General features: G+C 51.0%; 1 protein-coding gene across 5 annotated transcripts in view; it reads left to right on the forward strand.

The window, feature by feature from the left end:
• The window catches only part of MLLT6 (MLLT6, PHD finger containing), a 733,108-nt gene that overhangs the window by 627,549 nt on the left and 85,348 nt on the right, over nucleotides 1-20,211 (forward strand). The window lies entirely within an intron of this gene.

The following is a 20,211-nucleotide window of genomic DNA, read 5'->3' on the forward strand; positions in this document are numbered from 1 at the left end:
GCACTAGCAGTCGATGAAACGGACTCCCTTCAAGTTGTGTCCCGGGTGTCGTGCTAAATTTCCACGCATCGACTTGGACGAAGTGTGCAACCTCTGCCTTTCCCCGGAACACAACGAGAAAGACTGCGATGAGTGTTAATCGTTTCGATCAAAAAAGACACGAGAGGCAACACCAGAGCGGCTCAGCACTGGACACCTTCGGCGAAGATTCTGACACAGAACATCAAGCTCAAGGAGCCGAAGAGGAAGAACTTTTCTCAGTTCGAAGTTGACTCCAACATGGAAAAAGAGGAGCAAATTACTCCGGGTCAATTTACCGTGAGTAAAGATACCCCTTTGTCCCCTCAACAACCAAATGCCCAACCCTAGGGCCCGGCTCCGAAACATAAAGAACAGCCTTCCGGCTCGGGCTCGAGCCGGCCCCACTCCGGTGCCGAACCAACACCTTCAGCAACAAAACCTAAATCTAAACATGTGTAGGTCACAATGCCACCGTTACCGAAGATTCTACCTTTGACACTGAAAGGCTCGGAGCCAAAACCTTCGACGTCGAAACAAGCAACTAAAGATAAAGATACTCTGTCAAAAGAGGCTCGAGGCGATGCCCCGCCTTCGGATCCGAAGCAGAAAAAACTTGTGATCAACCCATGATACAGGACATATCCATGCCGCTCTTCCAAAAAACCGAAGTTAGACCAGCCAGAGGACTACCACATTCCTCTCAAAAGCAAGTGTGGGCACTAACCCTTCCCCCCCTTACATTCCTCCTCCTTCCCCCACTGATCCCAATTTACTTATTACGCCATCAAATTCACCACCACAACCACTTTCACCTGACCCACAGGATGACTGGGATGAGGATGAAGATCAGGATAGGCTACAGGATATTGACCCTTGGGATGATTATCATACTAACCCAAGCCCAGATAATGACCCTGATTTGTATCCGTCTAGACCCTCCCCACCTGACAATAACATTGGGTACATTGAGCTCCTTAACAGAACTGCTCAATATCACGGGGTGGAGTTGCATAAAGAGCCTTTAGAAGAGGATTTCCTCTTTGAGACACTTCGGGCCCATTAGGATGGTGGGCGGATCGCCTCAGGGGGGTGGGGGGCACCACACGACTCCGCCCTGATGTTGTACGTGACATCAGCGAGGTCACATAAGCCCCACCCCGGCGCGCCGACATCAGTTTCCTTCTTTTTCACGTGCAACGTGGATCCAGATTGTGTTCCTGCCTGTTTTCAGGCCTTCTTTTATGCTTTGCATTGGAGGAACAGTGTGCGAATGCCTTCCTGCTTCAAGACATGTACTTCTTGTGCGCTTCGGATGTCGGTGACCAACCCTCACCCTATTTGTATGTGGTATTTGGGCGAGCACACTGACTACGGACTGCGACGCTTGTCAGCACCTCAAACTGAAGTCCTGGCGGGAGCACCAGATGAAATTTCTGTCGGCCCACTTGTCCAGGTCGCTCTCGTGACAGTGTCTTTCCCCCAACTCGGAAACCAGGAGCCGCCGATTCCGACATCGCCCTTCGTCGCGGCCCCAAGGGCATTGCTCGTCCGCTGGTAGGTCCTGCATCTTGTCTCCGAGGCCTTGTCCTCGTTCAGCAGAGAGCGCGTGGTCCCCTCAGGACGCCAGCCTATCTGCCGTTTCCTGGCGTCAGGGCGACTAGGGCCCAAATGACAGCCTACGCTACGGCTCTGCAGGCTTTTTTGGCCCCCCCTCCTCTCCCTGAGACTTCCAACAAACCCTTGCCTTGCGCGTGGCTTTCCGCGAAGTCGCCGGCGGCTTCGACCCCAGCGCTGACGAGTTCGACTTCAGGTTGTGGGGGTGTGGTTTTGTCGAGGTGCGGCCATGCCGGGTTCCCCTCTTCGACCCACGGTGTTCCTGCCTCGCCGCAAATCCCTGTGGGGTTCCCTTTGGCATCGCAGGAGGTCGCCGGGACTCAAGTCTTGTCCTGGAGTCCAACTCGGTCCTCTAGGCAGGCAGCTGCCTTACCAGAGGCTGGGCCGATGCCTTTCGGGCACCGACGGCTGTCCTCCTAGCCCTGGCCCATTCCTGAGTCCCTCTCGGTCCTCTACACAGGTGGAGTCCCTCTCGGTCCTCTACGCAGGTGGCTGCCTTGTGTGAGGTCGAGACTGTGATTTTACTTCGTCGTTTCTTAGCCAACCCGGCTCCGACCCTGCGCCATTCTCCAAGGGTGGTGGAGGTCGACTCGGCGCCCCTGGGGGCCACTTCAGCGCCCATCGAGGACACACCGGTGCCTGCGACGGACTGCACTGCGCTGTCACGGCGTTGGGTTGTCAAATTGTTGCCTGATATCCCTTCTTCTCCGGAGGGTTGTCATCTCCTCGTCTCCTCTTCACCAGACACTAGACGCCGAGTCGTTGCTTTTTCCCCGGCGTCTTCAAGGGAGGGCTCTTCTCCGTCTCTGCGGCCTCCACCCTCGGACCCTCTCTTTCGCAACTCGCAGTTGGTTGCCCCGCAGACTTCTCCACCTTCTCCGGAGCCCTCTCAAGTCCCCCCCTCGTCCATGGATCACTCATCCTACAGGGGCTGGCCGTTCCTTCCTCCAGCTGGACTCGGGGATGGGCAGCTGAGTTTGCAGTCTTTGCCTACATAGGAATTGCTCTCTCCCACGCGTCGTCCTACAGGGGCGAGTGTGGCCTTTGTCCGAGCCATTTCCACGGCCGCCGGCATTTAACAGATGGGCAACCCGGTCACTCCATTTCCTACTGACCATTTGTTGGAAGTCCACCAGGGCTCTGGTGGGGGGAGGGGGGGGGGGGGGGGTGCTTCTTCCTTTTAAGGCTTCGCTGCACAACTCCCTTCTGGATGCCTTGGGGCGTACTGCCACGGGTGATCCGGTGCCTCAGCCACTCCTCCACCGCCACCGTCCTGCTCCGCACGATCCAGTCTGCCTTTCCTTCCACCCCTTGACCCAGGGCCCTCTTCTGCAGACTGCCTTTCCTTCCTTGCCTTCGGTGTTACTCCCTTCGTCACGTGCGGTCCGGTGGTTGGACTCCTGGGAGCGTAACATCTTCGCCTCTACGAGTGCTGCTTTGCGAGCGCTCAACACATTTTGTGTTCTGGCCAGGGCTACTTCCAGCCTATGGCATTCAGTGGAGTCCCTCCTGTCTCGCTCCTCCCAGGAAGCTGTCTCCGCGGACCTGCGGCACCATGTGCTAGATGGTCGGGAGTTGGCTGCGTTTATTCTTCGTTCGGCCTTGGATGTTTCTGATTCGCTCGATCGCACTATGGCAAGTTCTGTGGCTCTTCGCCGCCATGCTTGGTTGCGGGATGGTGTTTTTCCAGAGAATATTAGGGAGCGTCTTGTTGACCTGCCCTTGGGGTTCTTTTATTTAACACCCACGCGGATTCCGCCATTCAAAGATTCCTTGCAGGGCTCCGTTCTCCTCTGTATGCTTTGCCTGTTTGTACTCAGGTGCCTTTTGGGAGGCAGTTCTCAAATTTTTCTGTTTCGGTGGCCCGCCCACGTGTTCTGTGTGGATATCTTCCGGGTCCTTCAGTTGACCCCTCTGCTGTTGGCTGCTGGTACAGCCCCTTTTGATTTAGTGGTGAGTTTTTGGCTGTTCGCAGAGCCATACGGGTCCTCAGATTGGACCACCTGTGTAATTTGGCTGATTGGTAAGCCATCTGTGGTGCTTCCGCAGGTTCCTTTTGTTTCTTGACCTCTGCTGCGGGATTTTTCCCTAAGAGATGTTCCCATGTTTTGTTTTGGGATGTGTCATACCCTAGGTGGGGTACTTGTAGCTATTGTGTAGCTCTGTCTTAAGCAAGGCGAGGAGGACACCTTCTCGGGTTCCTCGCTTTCCTTGGCGTCCCTGTATACTGCGGGATGCAGTCTTTTTTTCTTCTCTCTTGGCGCTGTTTCCACTGCTCCAGGTACTGTCCTGCTCAGTATCTAATAAATCGCCAGGCAGGCTCTGGTAGGCCGTCTACGGCGTCGTGTTGGGGTGTCTCCACCTTGTTAACCGACGTTCCGGCATGGCCCTCTGCCTTGTGTTCCAGGCGGGCTGGGATACCCATGATGTTCTCCTGTGTTCTGGTTGTCGGCTTAGCTTCTTTATCTTCTGGCTGGTCCCACCTCCTTACATAGGTAGGGTTGTGCCACTGGTGCAGTCCTTCTCTGGGGCTTGTTCTGAAGTTCCCTTGCCCCCGCCTTAGTCTTGCGCTTGGTTTGTTCTGGGTGCACTACTTCTTAGTGGTGCCAGTTGTCGGCTACGCACGCCTGGTCGTTGTTGTCCCCTCTTTGTGGGCTTTTGTTTGTACTTGCGTGCTCCTGCCCCTTGCTCTGCTGGGGCTTGGCGCAATGTGTCTTCCTTTTTCACACTTGTGCTTCTCGGCTGTAGGCCATTATTGCCTTGTTTGCTGATGCCTGTTCAGCCATCCCCTTCGCGATGTGTGTGTTCCCTGCGGTGGGCTCTGCTTTCGTCTTCCCACCTCCTCTCCTTGGATTTGGGTGGTTCCTTCTTATTTTGGTGCCCTTTGGCACCGGCTGTCCCTCCGGGGTTTTTTCTGGCGGATGCCCCTTGTACCTCTGGTATGCTGCAGTATCCTGGCCTTCCCTTCTCTTGTTCTTGCTTACTTCTGCTTGGTGGGGGCTGAGTCGACCCTCCTGTTCCCCGGACACATCCCCTGTTTGGGCCCTGTGTTTATCCCAAGCTGGTGAGGTTCTGTAGTAGGGGATTCTTGTGTATAGCCATAATCTAGTGAATAGTTCCCCTCATGGGCGGTGACCCCGGAGCAATCAAAAATAATCTCTTAAGCTGTCTTTTTGTGCAGTCCTGCATAGACACTTAAGAGAGAATTTAAAGACAAATAATGCAGCCTATACCTGCTAGGCTACACTGTCCAGTACTTTAACTAGATATTCCACCAATACCATATTCAGCACAGCCTGCCAAGTTTCCTTCATAGAGAAACTTCCCCTTTTACCAAGAAAGCCTCTGGAATGATAGAGAGGAAGGAGTGGACAGACAAGCCCCATAGGCTGCCATTATGTAGCGCAAAAAGGGATACTGTGCCTTTAAGAAAACTTTCTAGAACTCTTAGTATCCCAGAATGCACAGCAGGTCCCCTCCACTTTCAGTTCTTTTTTCCGGCTCCTGCTAGCAGGACCCTGGGGCATTGAGCTCTCCCTTTTTATGGTTTATTTAAATTTTTTTGCACTTTTAAAGTGTTGAGTGTGTTCACTCGACGTGTTTTTGTGCCTGCTTTAAATTCTGGTGTTTTTCTGGTAATTCTGAGCCCTCATTTATCAAATATGCCTGCCTTATTTGATAAATGCCCTGAGTGCTCTAGGAAGAAGGCCAAGTCCGATCCACACGAGGTGTGTATCCTGTGTCTCCCTTCTGCACATGTTCCTGAGGAGTGTGAGATCTGCCAGACTTTGCACATGTTCCTGAGGAGTGTGAGATCTGCCAGACTTTCTCCTCCAGGACCCTGAAGGAAAGACAGAATATAAGGCTCCAAGGACTGGAGCAAAGAAGACAGCAAGGTCAATGTGGGTCTGGGCATGCTGGCACTGCTTCATCTGCCCGTGCTGAGGCCTCTGGGGGGCTCCCCAGTGAGAAGAAGGCCAGAAAACGCCACCGGTCTCCGTCGATAGCCTCGACGTCGGCGTCGAGAGGAATGACCACGGTCTGTTCCCGTCTCCCCAGGGCTCTGGGTCAAAGCGGCATCGACGTTCGACGTCGAGGGGACTGACGTCGAGACCTTCGTCGACGTTGAGTACAGATTCATTGTCGTCGTTGATTCATCGACGTCGAGAGGTCACGACGGCGCCGGCGCTCGCCGTCAAGGCGACACCGCCGGTCGACGTCGATTCGGCGTTCGACGTCGAAGAAGAGATCGTCGGCGTCGAGAAGATCATCGACGTCGAGACGTAGAGCTTCGAAGTCACGGCGATCTTCGACGTCGAGAAGGAGAACTCCGACGTCGAGACATAGATCGTCGACGTCGAGACGCCGATCGTCGGCGTCGAGAAGGCGTTCATCGACGCCGAAGAGGCGCTCGGAGCCTAAGAGGAAGGCATCGTCCTCCAGGAGACGTTCTGACGCCAGAAGCTTCTCCGGATCATCGGGGGCACGGCGGTGGCGGCGTTCACTGACAGGGGGCCCGGCCTCTCGGTCTCCCCAGTCAGGTCAGGCGAGGAAGAAGAGGAGAGTGGAGAAGTCTCCGGGCTCTGTGTACTCTGTGGTATACTCGCCCCCTAAACCGAGGCCGCCTTCACCACCGCCTCCGTTGCCAAAGGATACGCCACCTCCTCCTCATTATCCTCCTCCTCCGCCGCCTCATGGGCGGCCGCCTGCTCCACCCAGGTCGGCCTCGTTGCCACACTTTCCGACTCCGCCTACAGGGCCTCTTCCTCCGAGGCTCCCGGTCAGGCCTGCGGAACGGCCAAGGCCGAGGAGGTCTAGATCCCGCTCCGGACAGAGAGGGAGATCCAGGAGTCGTCGTCATTCGTCTACTAGATCTAGACGGCGCCACAGATGGGGCAGGTCTGGGTCTCGTACGGATTCGTCCAGCGCCAGGGACCACTCACCTACCCTGTCGGAATCCCCTCGGACGAGGGTGTCGCCTGTGGACGACATTATCTCATTCCAGGATGTGCTGCTGAGAGGGGCGAGCAAGCTGGGCATCACGCTTACTGTGCCCACGCCGACGACCTCGGTCATTTTTGAGACCCATCATAAGAAGCAATTGTCTCGACCTTTGTTGCCGTTAGTGCCGGGATTGGTGGAGCCCGCCATGGAGTTATTCCTCACTCCGGCGACTACGAAATCAGCCCCCTCCAGGTTACAAAAGAAGTACAGGGCTCCTGACTCGGACCCAGCATTTCTCAGGGTGGACCCAGCACCGGATTCGGTGATAGTGACGGCGGAGCGGAAACAACATGCCACCGCCCCGTCATCTACAGTGCCTCCAGACAAGGAGAGCCGCTGGATGGATTCAGCAGGCAGGAATATCTGAGGGACGGCCGCCACCTCCATGAAGGCCACGAGTGCCTCGGCGTTGTTGAGACGGTACGATCGGGCTCTGTGGGAGTCCCTCCAACAGTTCGCTGACCTCCTTCCCAAGGAGAAGAGGGAGGATTTCATGGAGATCCTAAACGAAGGGCTGCTGGTCTCTAATCAACTGATCAGCGCAGCTGCGATTCATTGCTCCTGGCAGCCCACGGCGATAGAAGACGTCCCTCTGTCTCAAAGGGGAAGAGGTCTTTACTCGCGGTTCTTTCTGGTACGCAAGAAAGACAAGAACGAGTTCAGGCCCCTTCTGGATTTGCGACAAGCAAACAAATGGATTAGCAGGGAAAAGTTTTGCATGCTGTCTTTGCACCAGATTTACCCTCAACTGCAAAGGGGTGACTGGCTATGCGCGATAGCCCTACAGGATGCATACTTCCATGTGACCATTGCACAGAAACATCGGAAGTTCCTGCGATTCCAAGTCGGCGTCAATCACTACCAATACACAGTACTACCGTTCGGGCTGAAGTCTGCACCCAGGACCTTTTCAAAATGCATGGCAGTGGTAGCGGCACACCTAAGAAAGAACAAGGTGTTTGTCTACCCATACCTGGACGATTGGTTGATCAAGGCATCCTCCTTCTCGGAAGCTCAAGCACACTTCCAGAAGACGTCCGTTCTCTTGAACAAGCTGGGGTTGCACATCAACATGTCCAAGTTTGTCCCGACTCCGGTCCAGTGCCTACAGTACTTGGGAGCCTCCATCAATACGCTGTCAGCAAGCGTGTCTCCTTCGGAGGAGAGTCGGTTATCACTCCTTCGGAAGGCTCAGGCTCTTATGACTGTTCCATCTACAACAGTGAGGACGGTGTCTTCTCTACTGGGGTCAATGGCCTCTTGTATCTTCCTAACGCCACACGCACGGCTACACATGAGACCGCTGCAGGAGTGTCTGACGGATCAGTGGGACCAGAGGCGAGTGGACTGGGACGAATAGATACAACTGTCTCTGCATGCTCTACAGTCTCTGAAATGGTGGTGTTCAGCGGAGAACCTCCTCAAAGGGGTTCCCTTCCACAAGGACATTCCCACTCAGACCATCGTGACGGATGCATCTCTCCAGGGCTGGAGAGCGCATTCTGGAGAGTTACAGATACAAGGACAGTGGCCCCGACGGAGTCCACGTATCATATCAATTTCCTGGAACTCAGAGCTGTTCACTTGGCACTGAAGGCCTTTCATCCGTCTTTTCAGACCAACTCTCTGCTTGTACAGACGGACAATACGACCACGATGTATTACCTCAACAAGCAGGGGGGTTCGAGATCGCGCACACTGTCACAGGAAGCGCAGGCGATCTGGCACTGGCTGCTAGCCTCTGCCAGGTGTGCAGAATGTTCAGGCGGACGCACTGAGCAGACTGATTCAGGAAAACCACGAATGGGTCATAAACGACGAAGTACTCTGAGACGTCTTCGCCAGGTGGGGCACTCCAGACGTGAATCTGTTCGCCACCACCAAAAACCGCAAATGCCGAGACTTTGCATCCAGGTATTATCAGCAGGGCACGCTGGGGAATGCGCTATGGATCAACTGGTCGAACAGCTTTCTGTACGCTTTTCCACCCATTCCCCTGATTCCGGCGGTGCTCATCAAGCTGTCCCAGTCCAGGGCGCGGATGATCCTAATTGCCCCGGAGTGGCCCAGACAGTGGTGGTTCACGGACCTGCTTCACCGGTCTCTTCTTCCGCACATACGGCTGCCGTGCCGGCCGGACCTTCTCACGAAGTTCGGGGGGCAGATGGTACACCCCAACCTCTCGTCTTTGAGTTTGGCGGCATGGCCATTTGAATCTTCCCGCAGATTGTATGGACATACTGAAGGAGGCTAAGAGACCTTCCACTAAGACTTCCTATGCTTACAAGTGGAAGAGATTCTGCATCTGGTGCAAGTCCAAGAACTATGATCCGACGACATGTAAGGAAAATGTCATCCTTCCATACCTTTTGCATTTGGCGCTGTCGGGCCTTAATTTTCAATCCATTAAGGTCCATCTAGCTGCTCTGACTGCCTACAGGAAATGCCCTTCACAGACTTCCTTTTTCCAGATCCCAGTGATAAAAGGATTTTTTGGAAGGCTTGAAGAAAGTGTTTCCTCCTGTTCGTCTTCCTTCGCCTTCATGGGAATTGAATGTGGTGCTGTCCAGACTGATGAAGGAACCTTTTGAACCTAATCATAAGGCTTCGCTACAGCACCTGTCCTGGAAGGCGCTGTTCCTTGTGGCCATTACATCGGCCCGCAGGGTGAGTGAAATTCAGGCATTGTGTTGCCAGGAACCTTAAACTGTATTTCATGCTGCTGAGGTTGTGATGCGTACTCACTCTAAATTTCTTCCTAAGGTTATTTCTGATTTCCATGTTAACCAAACTATAACTTTGCCTACGTTTTTTCAGAATCCTTCCACTCCAGCGGAAAGAGCTCTTCATTCCCTGGATGTCCGAAGGGTGTTGAAATTCTATTTGGATAAAACCAAGGATATTCGTAGGTCAGACCAATTGTTTATCAACTATGGGTCAGTCAGGACTGGTCTTGCTACCTCTAAATAGTCCATCTCTAGGTGGATTGTGTCCTGTATCCAGTTATGTTACCAAAAGGCTAACAAAACCTTAGGGGGTAAGCCTAAGGCTCATTCCACCAGGGGCAAAGCGGCTACGACAGCTTTGCTCCGTAATGTTCCCATTGCAGAGATCTGCAGGGCTGCCACTTGGAAGTCGGTCCATACCTTTGCTAAGCATTACTGTCTGGACTCTGATGCCAGGGCAGATGCTCAGGTTGGGCAGGCTTCGTTGCGAAATCTGTTCGCACAGTAGTGGTGTTGTTTTTAGGTTTCGCCTGTCGAAAGCTGCGCAAGCAGCATTTCGCGCTGGCAAAATCTTTTGTCTAGAGTATGTGTGTGTAATCCCGCCCCTTTGTTCCATTGGCTAGCTCCATAAATGGAGGCTAGCCATTGGAACAGAGATCTGCTCGTCATTCTGCGAGCAGATTCGTGGCCGTTCCTGTGATTTTTAGGCTTTCCGCCACGTCAAGCGGCGGTGGGCGGATGTCATTTTTATTTTTTTCCAGGCCGGCATCCTTCGTCACACCAGCCTGCTCGCTCTCCCTGTGAGGTCGCAGACCCGACCCGCTCCCTACTCCGAGCAGGGGTGGGCTGCGCCATTTCACTTTTCTTGTTTTTATTGAGGTTGTAATATCTCGGTCGTGAGTTTAAGAGAGCGTTTTCGACTGTGGTGGAAATATTATAAGGAGTGTGCATTCGGCGGATCAGTTTGGGGCTTCTGGAGTCGAGCACAGAGAGGCTCCAGACCCCTCAGTGAAGAACATGCTATTAATATTTGTTTTTCAATATAACGCAAATAGCACTCTTACATATCCGCCGCATCAGGGAAAAGGGATATCGTATGAAATCGGGCACCTTCCTAAAATCGGGCAGGAATTGAACGGCTTTCTTTTCGCGGAAGTATTGCTCTGCTAATTTCGCATCCCCGGTGTTGTGCTGGTCACAAGACAACGTGGCTGAGTTCCTTTGCCCTCAGTGACCTGTCCAGAGTCAATCACTTATTCCACAATCCAGTGGACCTTTTAATTTGCATGCAGTGGGGCTGCAGTCGGCGTGGAGCTGTTTATGTTGGATGGAAGGCAGACTTTGCAGAATGTGTTTGCTGAGTTGATTTCTGTGTAAAATTGAATACCGAGGCCCGGATTTATAAAAGGTGTTGCGTTGTCTGTACGTTGCACAAGGCGATGCAAGGCAGAGTGCAGAGTGAGTGTGTAGAGTGAGTGTGCAGAGTAGTGAGTGCAGAGTGCAGAGTAGTGAGTGCAGAGTGCAGAGTAGTGAGTGTGCAGAGTAGTGAGTCCACAGTAGTGAGTGTACAGACTAGTGAGTGCAGAGTGTGAGTGCAGAGTGCAAAGTGAGTGTGCAGAGGAGTGAACGCAGAGTGAGTGAGCAGAGTAGTGAGTGCAGAGTAGTGAGTGCAGAGTAGAGAGTGCAGAGTAGAGAGTGCAGAGTAGAGAGTGCAGAGTAGAGAGTGCAGAGTAGAGAGTGCAGAGTAGAGATTGCAGAGTGGTGAGTGCAGAGTAGTGAGTGCAGAGTGACTAGGGAGTGCAGAGTGGCTATGGAGTGCTAGGGAGTGCAGAGTGACTGAAGAGTGCTAGGGAGTGCAGAGTGGCTAGGGAGTGCTAGGGAGTGCAGAGTGACTGCAGAGTGCTAGGGAGTGCAGAGTGACTAGGGAGTGCTAGGGAGTGCAGAGTGACTAGAGAGTGCTAGGGAGTGCAGAGTGACTAGAGAGTGCTAGGGAGTGCAGAGTGACTAGGGAGTGCAGAGTGACTGCAGAGTGTTAGGGAGTGCAGAGTGACTAGGGAGTGCAGAGTGACTAGGGAGTGCTAGGGAGTGCGGAGTACTAGGGAGTGCAGAGGGACTAGGGAGTGCAGAGTGACTAGGGAGTGCTAGGGAGTGCTAGGGAGTACAGAGTGACTAGGGAGTGCAGAGTGACTGCAGGGTGCTAGGGAGTGCAGAGTGACTGCAGAGTGCTAGGGAGTGCAGAGTGACTGCAGAGTGCTAGGGAGTGCAGAGTGACTGCAGAGTGCTAGGGAGTGCAGAGTGCTAGGGAGTGCAGAGTGGTTGCAGAGTGCTAGGGAGTGTAGAGTGGCTAGGGATTGCTAGGGAGTGCAGAGTGCTAGGGAGTGCAGAGTGACTAGGGAGTGCTAGGGAGAGCAGAGTGACTAGGGAGTGCTAGGGAGTGCAGAGTGACTAGGGAGTGCTAGGGAGTGCGAAGTGCTAGGGTGTGCAGAGTGACTAGGGAGTGCGAAGTGACTGCAGAGTGACTGCAGAGTGCTAGGGAGTGCAGAGTGACTGCAGAGTGCTAGGGAGTGCAGAGTGCCTGCAGAGTGCTAGGGAGTGCAGAGTGACTGCAGAGTGCTAGGGAGTGCAGAGTGCTAGGGAGTGTAGAGTGGCTAGGGAGTGCAGAGTGGCCAGGGAGTGCAGAGTGACTAGGGAGTGCAGAGTGACTAGAGAGTGCTAGGGAGTACAGAGTGACTAGGGAGTGCAGAGTGCTAGGGAGTGCAGAGTGACTAGGGATTACTAGGGAGTGCTAGGGAGTGCAGAGTGACTAGAGAGTGCTAGGGAGTGCAGAGTGGCTAGGGAGGGCAGAGTGACTGCAGAGTCCTAGGGAGAGCAGATTGACTAGGGAGTGCAGAGTGACTAGGGAGTGCTAGGGAGTGCAGAGTGACTAGAGTGCTAGGTAGTGCAGGGTGACTAGGGAGTGCAGAGTGACTAGGGAGTGCAGAGTGCAAGGGAGTGCAGAGTGCATAGGAGTACAGTGTGCAAAGGAGTGCAGAGTGCAAGGGAGTGCTAGGGAGTGCAGAGTGACTAGGGAGTGCAGAGTGACGAGGGAGTGCTAGGGAGTGCAGAGTGACTAGGGAGTGCTAGGGAGTGCAGAGTGACTAGGGAGTGCTAGGGAGTGCAGAGTAGTGAGTGCAGAGTTGTGAGTGCAGAGTGGTGAGTGCAGAGTAGTGAGTGCAGAGTGGCTAGGGAGTGCAGAGTGCTAGGGAGTGCAGAGTGACTAGGGAGTGCAGAGTACTAGGGAGTGCAGAGTGACTGCAGAGTGCTAGGGAGTGCAGAGTGCTAGGGAGTGCAGAGTGACTAGGGAGTGCTAGAGGGTGCTAGGGAGTGCAGAGTGACTAGGGAGAGCTAGGGACTGCAGAGTGACTGCAGAGTGCTAGGAAGTGCTAGGGAGTGCAGAGTGACTGCAGAGTGCTAGGGAGTGCAGAGTGACTAGGGAGTGCTAGAGAGTGCAGAGTGACTGCAGAGTGCTAGGGAGTGCAGAGTGACTGCAGAGTGCTAGGGAGTGCAGAGTGACTGCAGAGTGCTAGGGAGTGCAGAGTGCTAGAGAGTGCAGAGTAGAGAGTGCAGAGTAGAGAGTGCAGAGTAGAGAGTGCAGAGTAGAGATTGCAGAGTGGTGAGTGCAGAGTAGTGAGTGCAGAGTGCAGAGTGACTAGGGAGTGCAGAGTGGCTATGGAGTGCTAGGGAGTGCAGAGTGACTGAAGAGTGCTAGGGAGTGCAGAGTGGCTAGGGAGTGCTAGGGAGTGCAGAGTGACTGCAGAGTGCTAGGGAGTGCAGAGTGACTAGGGAGTGCTAGGGAGTGCAGAGTGACTAGAGAGTGCTAGGGAGTGCAGAGTGACTAGAGAGTGCTAGGGAGTGCAGAGTGACTAGGGAGTGCAGAGTGACTGCAGAGTGTTAGGGAGTGCAGAGTGACTAGGGAGTGCAGAGTGACTAGGGAGTGCTAGGGAGTGCGGAGTACTAGGGAGTGCAGAGTGACTAGGGAGTGCTAGGGAGTGCTAGGGAGTACAGAGTGACTAGGGAGTGCAGAGTGACTGCAGGGTGCTAGGGAGTGCAGAGTGACTGCAGAGTGCTAGGGAGTGCAGAGTGACTGCAGAGTGCTAGGGAGTGCAGAGTGACTGCAGAGTGCTAGGGAGTGCAGAGTGCTAGGGAGTGCAGAGTGGTTGCAGAGTTCTAGGGAGTGTAGAGTGGCTAGGGATTGCTAGGGAGTGCAGAGTGCTAGGGAGTGCAGAGTGACTAGGGAGTGCTAGGGAGAGCAGAGTGACTAGGGAGTGCTAGGGAGTGCAGAGTGACTAGGGAGTGCTAGGGAGTGCGAAGTGCTAGGGTGTGCAGAGTGACTAGGGAGTGCGAAGTGACTGCAGAGTGACTGCAGAGTGCTAGGGAGTGCAGAGTGACTGCAGAGTGCTAGGGAGTGCAGAGTGCCTGCAGAGTGCTAGGGAGTGCAGAGTGACTGCAGAGTGCTAGGGACTGCAGAGTGACTGCAGAGATTAAGCTAATGGCAATGCCATTTATTTATCTGTTTTCAAAACAAACACATAAATACAAATTTTGTCATTTACAATGCCAATTGCTCTAACTTTTCCAAAGGTGAAACCATTGCATTGTAAATGCTTGTTCTTTTTCTCCACCGCCGCTTTGGTGTTGGGGATGGGCTTGCCATTCTATTCACTTGATTATGACTATACACAGAGATCCCCTACTACAGAAGGAGTAGTTTCTTACCTGTAACTCCGGTTCTGTAGTAGGGGTATCTCTTTTATAGTCATAAGCGCCCGCCCTCCTCCCCGGTGGAGAAAGATGTTTGTGTACTGAATGCTACAGGTCTAGCTTTATACGCCTCCAAAAAGAACTGAAAGTGGAGGGGACCTGCTGTACATTCTGGGATACTGAGAGTTCTAGAAATTTTTCTTAAAGGCACGGTATCCCTTTTTGAGCCACATAATGGCAGCCTATGGGGCTTGTCTGTCCACTCCTTCCTCTCTATCATTCCAGAGGCTTTCTTGGTAAAAGGGGAAGTTTCTCTATGAAGGAAACTTGGCAGGCTGTGCTGAATATGGTATTGGTGGAATATCTAGTTGAAGTACTGGACAGTGTAGCCTAGCAGCTATAGGCTGCATTATTTGTCTTTAAATTCTCTCTTAAGTGTCTATGCAGGACTGCACTAAAAGACAGCTTAAGAGATTATTTTTGATTGCTCCGGGGTCCCCGCACATGAGCGGGACTATTCACTAGATTATGACTATAACAGAGATACCCCTACTACAGAACTGGAGTTACAGGTAAGAAACTACTCCTTCTCTCGCAGGCCTTCCTTCCCTTGGGTATTGGCTAGGGTATCTAATTCTATGTTAAGGAATCTGCGGCTACTATTCTCTATCATATGTACAAGTTACTTACCTTTGGTAATGATGTATCTGGTAGAGACGATTCTAGCCGCAGATTCCTTCACGACCCGCCCTTCCTCCCCGTTCTGCGAGGCCCTTCAGTTTGATCTCCTGCGCTTGCCCCACTCTGGGTGGTTTTGTCTGTTGTGAGTACTACTTCCGCTCCCTTCCTTGTGGAATGCTTCACTCTGTCTATTGGTTCCACTCCTGCCCTTCTGGTACTTGGGCGGTTGGTTCATGTGTACTTCCGCATCCATACACCCTGGATTTTTTCTAGTGTTGGGCCTGCTCATATTCTTCCTTTTTCATTGTTTGGGGCGATTGTGCGGGCAAGCTTCTGCCGTCTGCCATGTCATGTTTCATGTGTTTCTGCCTCCAGGGAAGGTTGCCCCTCGTAGCGGTGCTCTGCTCTTTTCTTTCAATGTCACAGTGCCTGGCACTGTCCTAATGGTGCTGTTCCTCACCATTTGCTTCTTCCCTGTCTATTTCCCTGATTTTTTCGCACACTGTTCCCATATTCTCACAGTTTTGTTTGTGCTGGCTCCGTGTTGTGGCACGGAAAAGTTCTCCGAAGAAAACTCATGGCATTGTTAGCCTACAAGCTGCATTGTAAGCCAATAGCATCGAAAATGAACGCAATTGTACAAAAAACTGGCACCATGCCTTTAAGGCAGCCATGACCCCTAGCTTCCCATCATGCCTCAGAGGTGACAATTAGGTCAGTTGTTCTTTCCGGATCCTTCAGTCAGGACCCTGGAATTCACAGCTCTGACGTTTGGGTTTTTTTGTCAAAAAATCTTTATTCGATGTCTTTTTGGCTTTAGAGTGAAGTACTGTTTTTTTAAGACAGAAAAGGCTGTATTTTCTGTCAGAATTCCTTCTCTTTTTAGACCCATGCCTTTTGTGTGGCAAAAAGAAGGCTAGGACTGACACACATTCTGTGTGTATTCTCTGCCTCCCTGACTCACTCCAGAGACCTGTCAGCATTGTGAGAAGCTGTCCAGATGAACCATCGAGGACAGGGAGAGGATCAGAGTTTATGGACTCTCTGAAAGAGGTAGGTCTAAAGTGGGACAAAGGAAAGAGAGCTAGATCGACGTCCAGGAGCAAAATTCCACTCTGTTCGGCCTCGGGATCGGCGTCGAACCTACCTGCGGCAAAGAAGAAGGCGACTTTGAAGTCTTCGACGGTGAGGGCGCACCGTTCTACTTCAAGACCGAGGACCGTCACAGCATCGAGTCAAGTATCGGACCCTCCGTTAACATCAACCCAGCGCCGTTCAACATCGAGGAACAGATCTCCACCGACGTTGGAGGTTCGTTCGGCGTCAAGATATGCTGCTGCGTCGGCGGCCTCTCGCAGTCGATCGATGTCGAAGCACAGGTCTTCGTCTGCCCCCTCACTCAAGCCGTTGGCGTTGAGGCAAAAGACTCCGCCGAAATAGACGTAGAAGCAGGGGTAATTGTTGAAACAAAAGTCGCCGTTGTCTCATTCACAGAGACAATCAATGTCGAGACAAAAGACCTTACTGTCGTCTCCCAGGAGATCGACGATGAAGCAGAAAACTCCATTTTCCTCCCATAAGTGGATGTCGAGACATAGGTCACAGACAAAGAGGCGCTCAGTGTCGAAGCAGAGGTCCCCACCGACGTCTTCTTGTGATCATCCGGCGTCGAGGCACAGGACTCCGTCGGTGTCACCTCACAGGAGTTTGTGTCGAGATTTTCACCGCCTCCAGACAAAAAGACGATCGACGTCGACACATAGACCTCGTTCGACATCGAGACACAGATCTCGGTCGGTGACCATTTCGTCCTCACCTTCACCAGCACCGAGGACAGAATCTCCAGCACTGGGTCAGGCAGAGTCTCCTTGTTCAACGTCGAGACACTCAACGTTGAGACATTCTGTCCATTCGACGTCGACCCATCGTTTATGAAGTAAACTGATATACAAGTTGCAGAGGAAGTACTTTATTGAGTACCAAGGACACAGCTTAAACAACCACTTGCTGGCAAGGTTCAGGAGACAGGAATAACTACCAGATAAAGAATGTAGAATGCACATAGGAAAACATAACAATTCTAGATTGATGTCAGGTGATGTCATCTAAAAGCAATACTACACATTAAAGGGATACTACACACCTCCCCCCCTTAAAAAAAACAAAAACAGAAAAAAAAACTAGTGAACAAAATCGCGTAACTTAACAGGAGTTGATCTGACACGAGAACTCCTCCTTAGGGGTACATCAGAAAACTGTACATCATGAGAGGGAACAATAGTGTCAGAAGAAAACTGACCGGAATGAGTTGAAATATTGGTAGAAGAAACAACATTGTTGGGGGCAGAAACATCATTGTTTCTTGAGGAAATTTGAACATCACTACAAAAAGTGTCCAACAGAGCGGGGTGACAGTCATCAGTGGGGTGGCAATTATCGCCAGGAGAAATTAAAGGAGGATTTGAGGAAGGTAGAGAATTCAACAACACATTGGGTGTTCTGCACAAAGAGACTCTGCGAAAATTCCACACTTTACCACCATCCACTCCGACAGCTTTACTGAAGACTTCAATGACCTTACAAGGATCTGACCATTTGTTCCACCTGGAACCACCAGATCTCCCGAACTTAACTCGCACCAAATCGCCAACCTTGATGCCAGGTTTGGAAACAACAGGACAAGTAGGATTACATCTCATCTTCTCCTGATATTTCAACACCTTATTTTTAACCAAGGAGGAGGGATCAACACTAGGCACAGGAGGAATTTTTAATTTCATCCACCAAGGTAATAATTTAGAACCAGGTTTGCGACCCTTTAACAGCTCGAAAGGGGAAAAACCCGTAACAGAGTTAGGGGAGGTACGATATGAGAGGAGAGAAGCACGAAGGGTCTTCCTCCAATCTAATTTACTTTTAATGGCAAGTTGTATCGACTCTTTAATGACCCTGTTAAAGCGCTCAGTTTGACCGTTGGCTTGAGGGTTGTAATTAGACACCCTTTTATGAACCACTCCACACCTGTCAAGGAAAGATAAAAACTCACTACTAATGAATTGTGGACCATTGTCTGATACCAGCTCAGCTGGAATTCCTTCCCTGCAGAAGACCTCATCAAGAAATTCAACAATCTGAGAAGAACCAGTCTTGTCCACAACCTTTATCTCCGGCCATTTGGAGAAATAATCAATTAAAACTAAAATAAAAACAGATTTATTGTCGGACAAATCCAAAGGACCAACAATATCAATTCCAAGCTTTTTCCAAGGGCACATGGAGTACTCAATAGGTGAAACATCAGATTTGGCAGCCAAGGGTTTAACAGTTTTATCACTACTGGAGCAAGGAGAACATGAACTAACCCATTTGTCTACCATCCTGTCGATACCAGGCCACCAGTAGAATTCACGGATACGTCTTTTAGTGTTAGACATCCCCATATGACCTTCATGTGCCATAGAAATTATTTTTTCACGTAGACCGGAAGGGGGTACTATTTTATCACACCTGGTTACAAAACCCTGGTCAAACATGAGTTCTTCTTTTATTTTGCTAAAAGATAGAACATCGCCAGAAAGTTTCCTTTCTTCAGGCCAACCTTGCTTCAGAAAATCCACCACATTGGACAAAGAAACATCCTGAGACATGGCATCCCGCCAAGCAGACTCAGAAATAACACTGGACGTGGCATTGCATTTAGCATCATTTACATCATCAATAGTTAAAACTACATCAACATCGCAAGGAGAGTCTGTAGCAACTAAGGAAACACAAGGCAATCTGGACATACAGTCAGTGTGGACATTTAGGCGACCAGGGACATATTCCACAACGCATTGAAACTCTTGTAACTTAGCAGCCAGACGTGCCAAACGTGCAGTCAAAGTACGACCGCCACCTGCGGCCAACATGCTTATCAAAGGTTTGTGGTCGGTTCGCAAACGGAATCTTGTTCCCCAAATAAATTGCCTGAAGTGCTCGACAGCCCAGGTACACGCCAAAAGTTCCTTCTCTATAGTGGAATAGTTGAATTCTGCCCCACGAAGGGTACGAGAGGCATAGGAGACAACATATTCCTCACCTTGACTCTTTTGCATCAGCACAGAACCAAGTCCCACGTTGCTCGCGTCCACACACACAATGCATTCTCTACCCAAGTCAAAAGGCCTCAGGAAAGGGGCATTAATAATCTCCTTTTTAAGTAACTCAAAAGCAGTTTGATGTTCACCTTTCCAAACAAATTTTGCATCTTTTTTTAATAACAGTCTTAAAACATGAACTTTGGAAGAGTAATCTGAGACAAATTTGCTATAAAACTCGGTAAGGCCCAGAAAAGACACCAATTGTTCTTTGTTACTAGGAGCAGGAGCCTTAGTTATGCTTAAAATGTGATTAAGTTTTGGTTTGATACCCTGAGCGGAGATTTCGTGTCCCAAATACTCCACAGTGCTCTGTCTAAATTTGCATTTAGAAAGCTTCAAAGTCAAACCCTTAGCTTTGACAGACATCAGTACTTTGTCCAGATTTCTGTCATGGTCCTCATGATCTTTTCCATATATCAAGATGTCGTCTTGGAAGGCAATGGCACTATTACAGCACTCCAAAACCTCTTTCATAAGACGTTGGAATACCGAAGCCGCACTGGCTAAGCCAAATGGCATGCGACGGAACTGGAACATGCCCTCAGGGGTTATGAAAGTGGTAAGGAATTTAGAGTCCTCATGGAGTAAGACCTGGTGATACGCACTAGCTAAATCTAAGGTTGAGAAAACGCAAGCACCAGAAAGGGTAGAGATTAGTTCATGAATGTTAGGTAAAGGATGTCTATCCACCCAAATTTCAGTGTTCAAACTGCAGAGGTCTACACACAGACGAAGTTCCCCATTACTTTTAATTGACAAAACTACTGGGGAAACCCAGGGGGAAGACTCGGTTGGTTCAATGATACCACGAGTCACCAAATCCGAAAGAATGGTTTTTAATTTATCCCGATAGGCCAAAGGAACGTTCCTGACTCTGTGTCGGACAGGTGTTGCATTTTCTTTCAAGATAATTTTGTGTTTAAAATTTACAAATTCACCCAAGACATCAGAGAAAATCTCAGGGAATTTGTTCTTTACCAAAACTGTAAATTCATCCTCAGCAGGAGATACTATATATACAGGTGGAGAAGCATTGGGATCTAATTTAATTCTCAACTCGTGTTGGTGTGGCCAACTCAAAATAGAAGCACCCTTGGATGCTACATAAACTTTCCCTTTGATACTATTACTTTTAAATCTTATATCCGCCCACATGTATCCTAGCAAATCAATCTTCCGACCAGTATATCCACCTGGACAAATATCTGATGGTAGTAGGCATGAGGAATTCCAGTATCTGTTAAAAATATCACTACCAATTATGCTATACCAAGCACAGGAAT

The sequence above is a fragment of the Lissotriton vulgaris genome, chromosome 5 (genome assembly GCF_964263255.1).
Source record: "Lissotriton vulgaris chromosome 5, aLisVul1.2, whole genome shotgun sequence".
In the NCBI taxonomy this organism is placed as follows: domain Eukaryota; kingdom Metazoa; phylum Chordata; class Amphibia; order Caudata; family Salamandridae; genus Lissotriton; species Lissotriton vulgaris.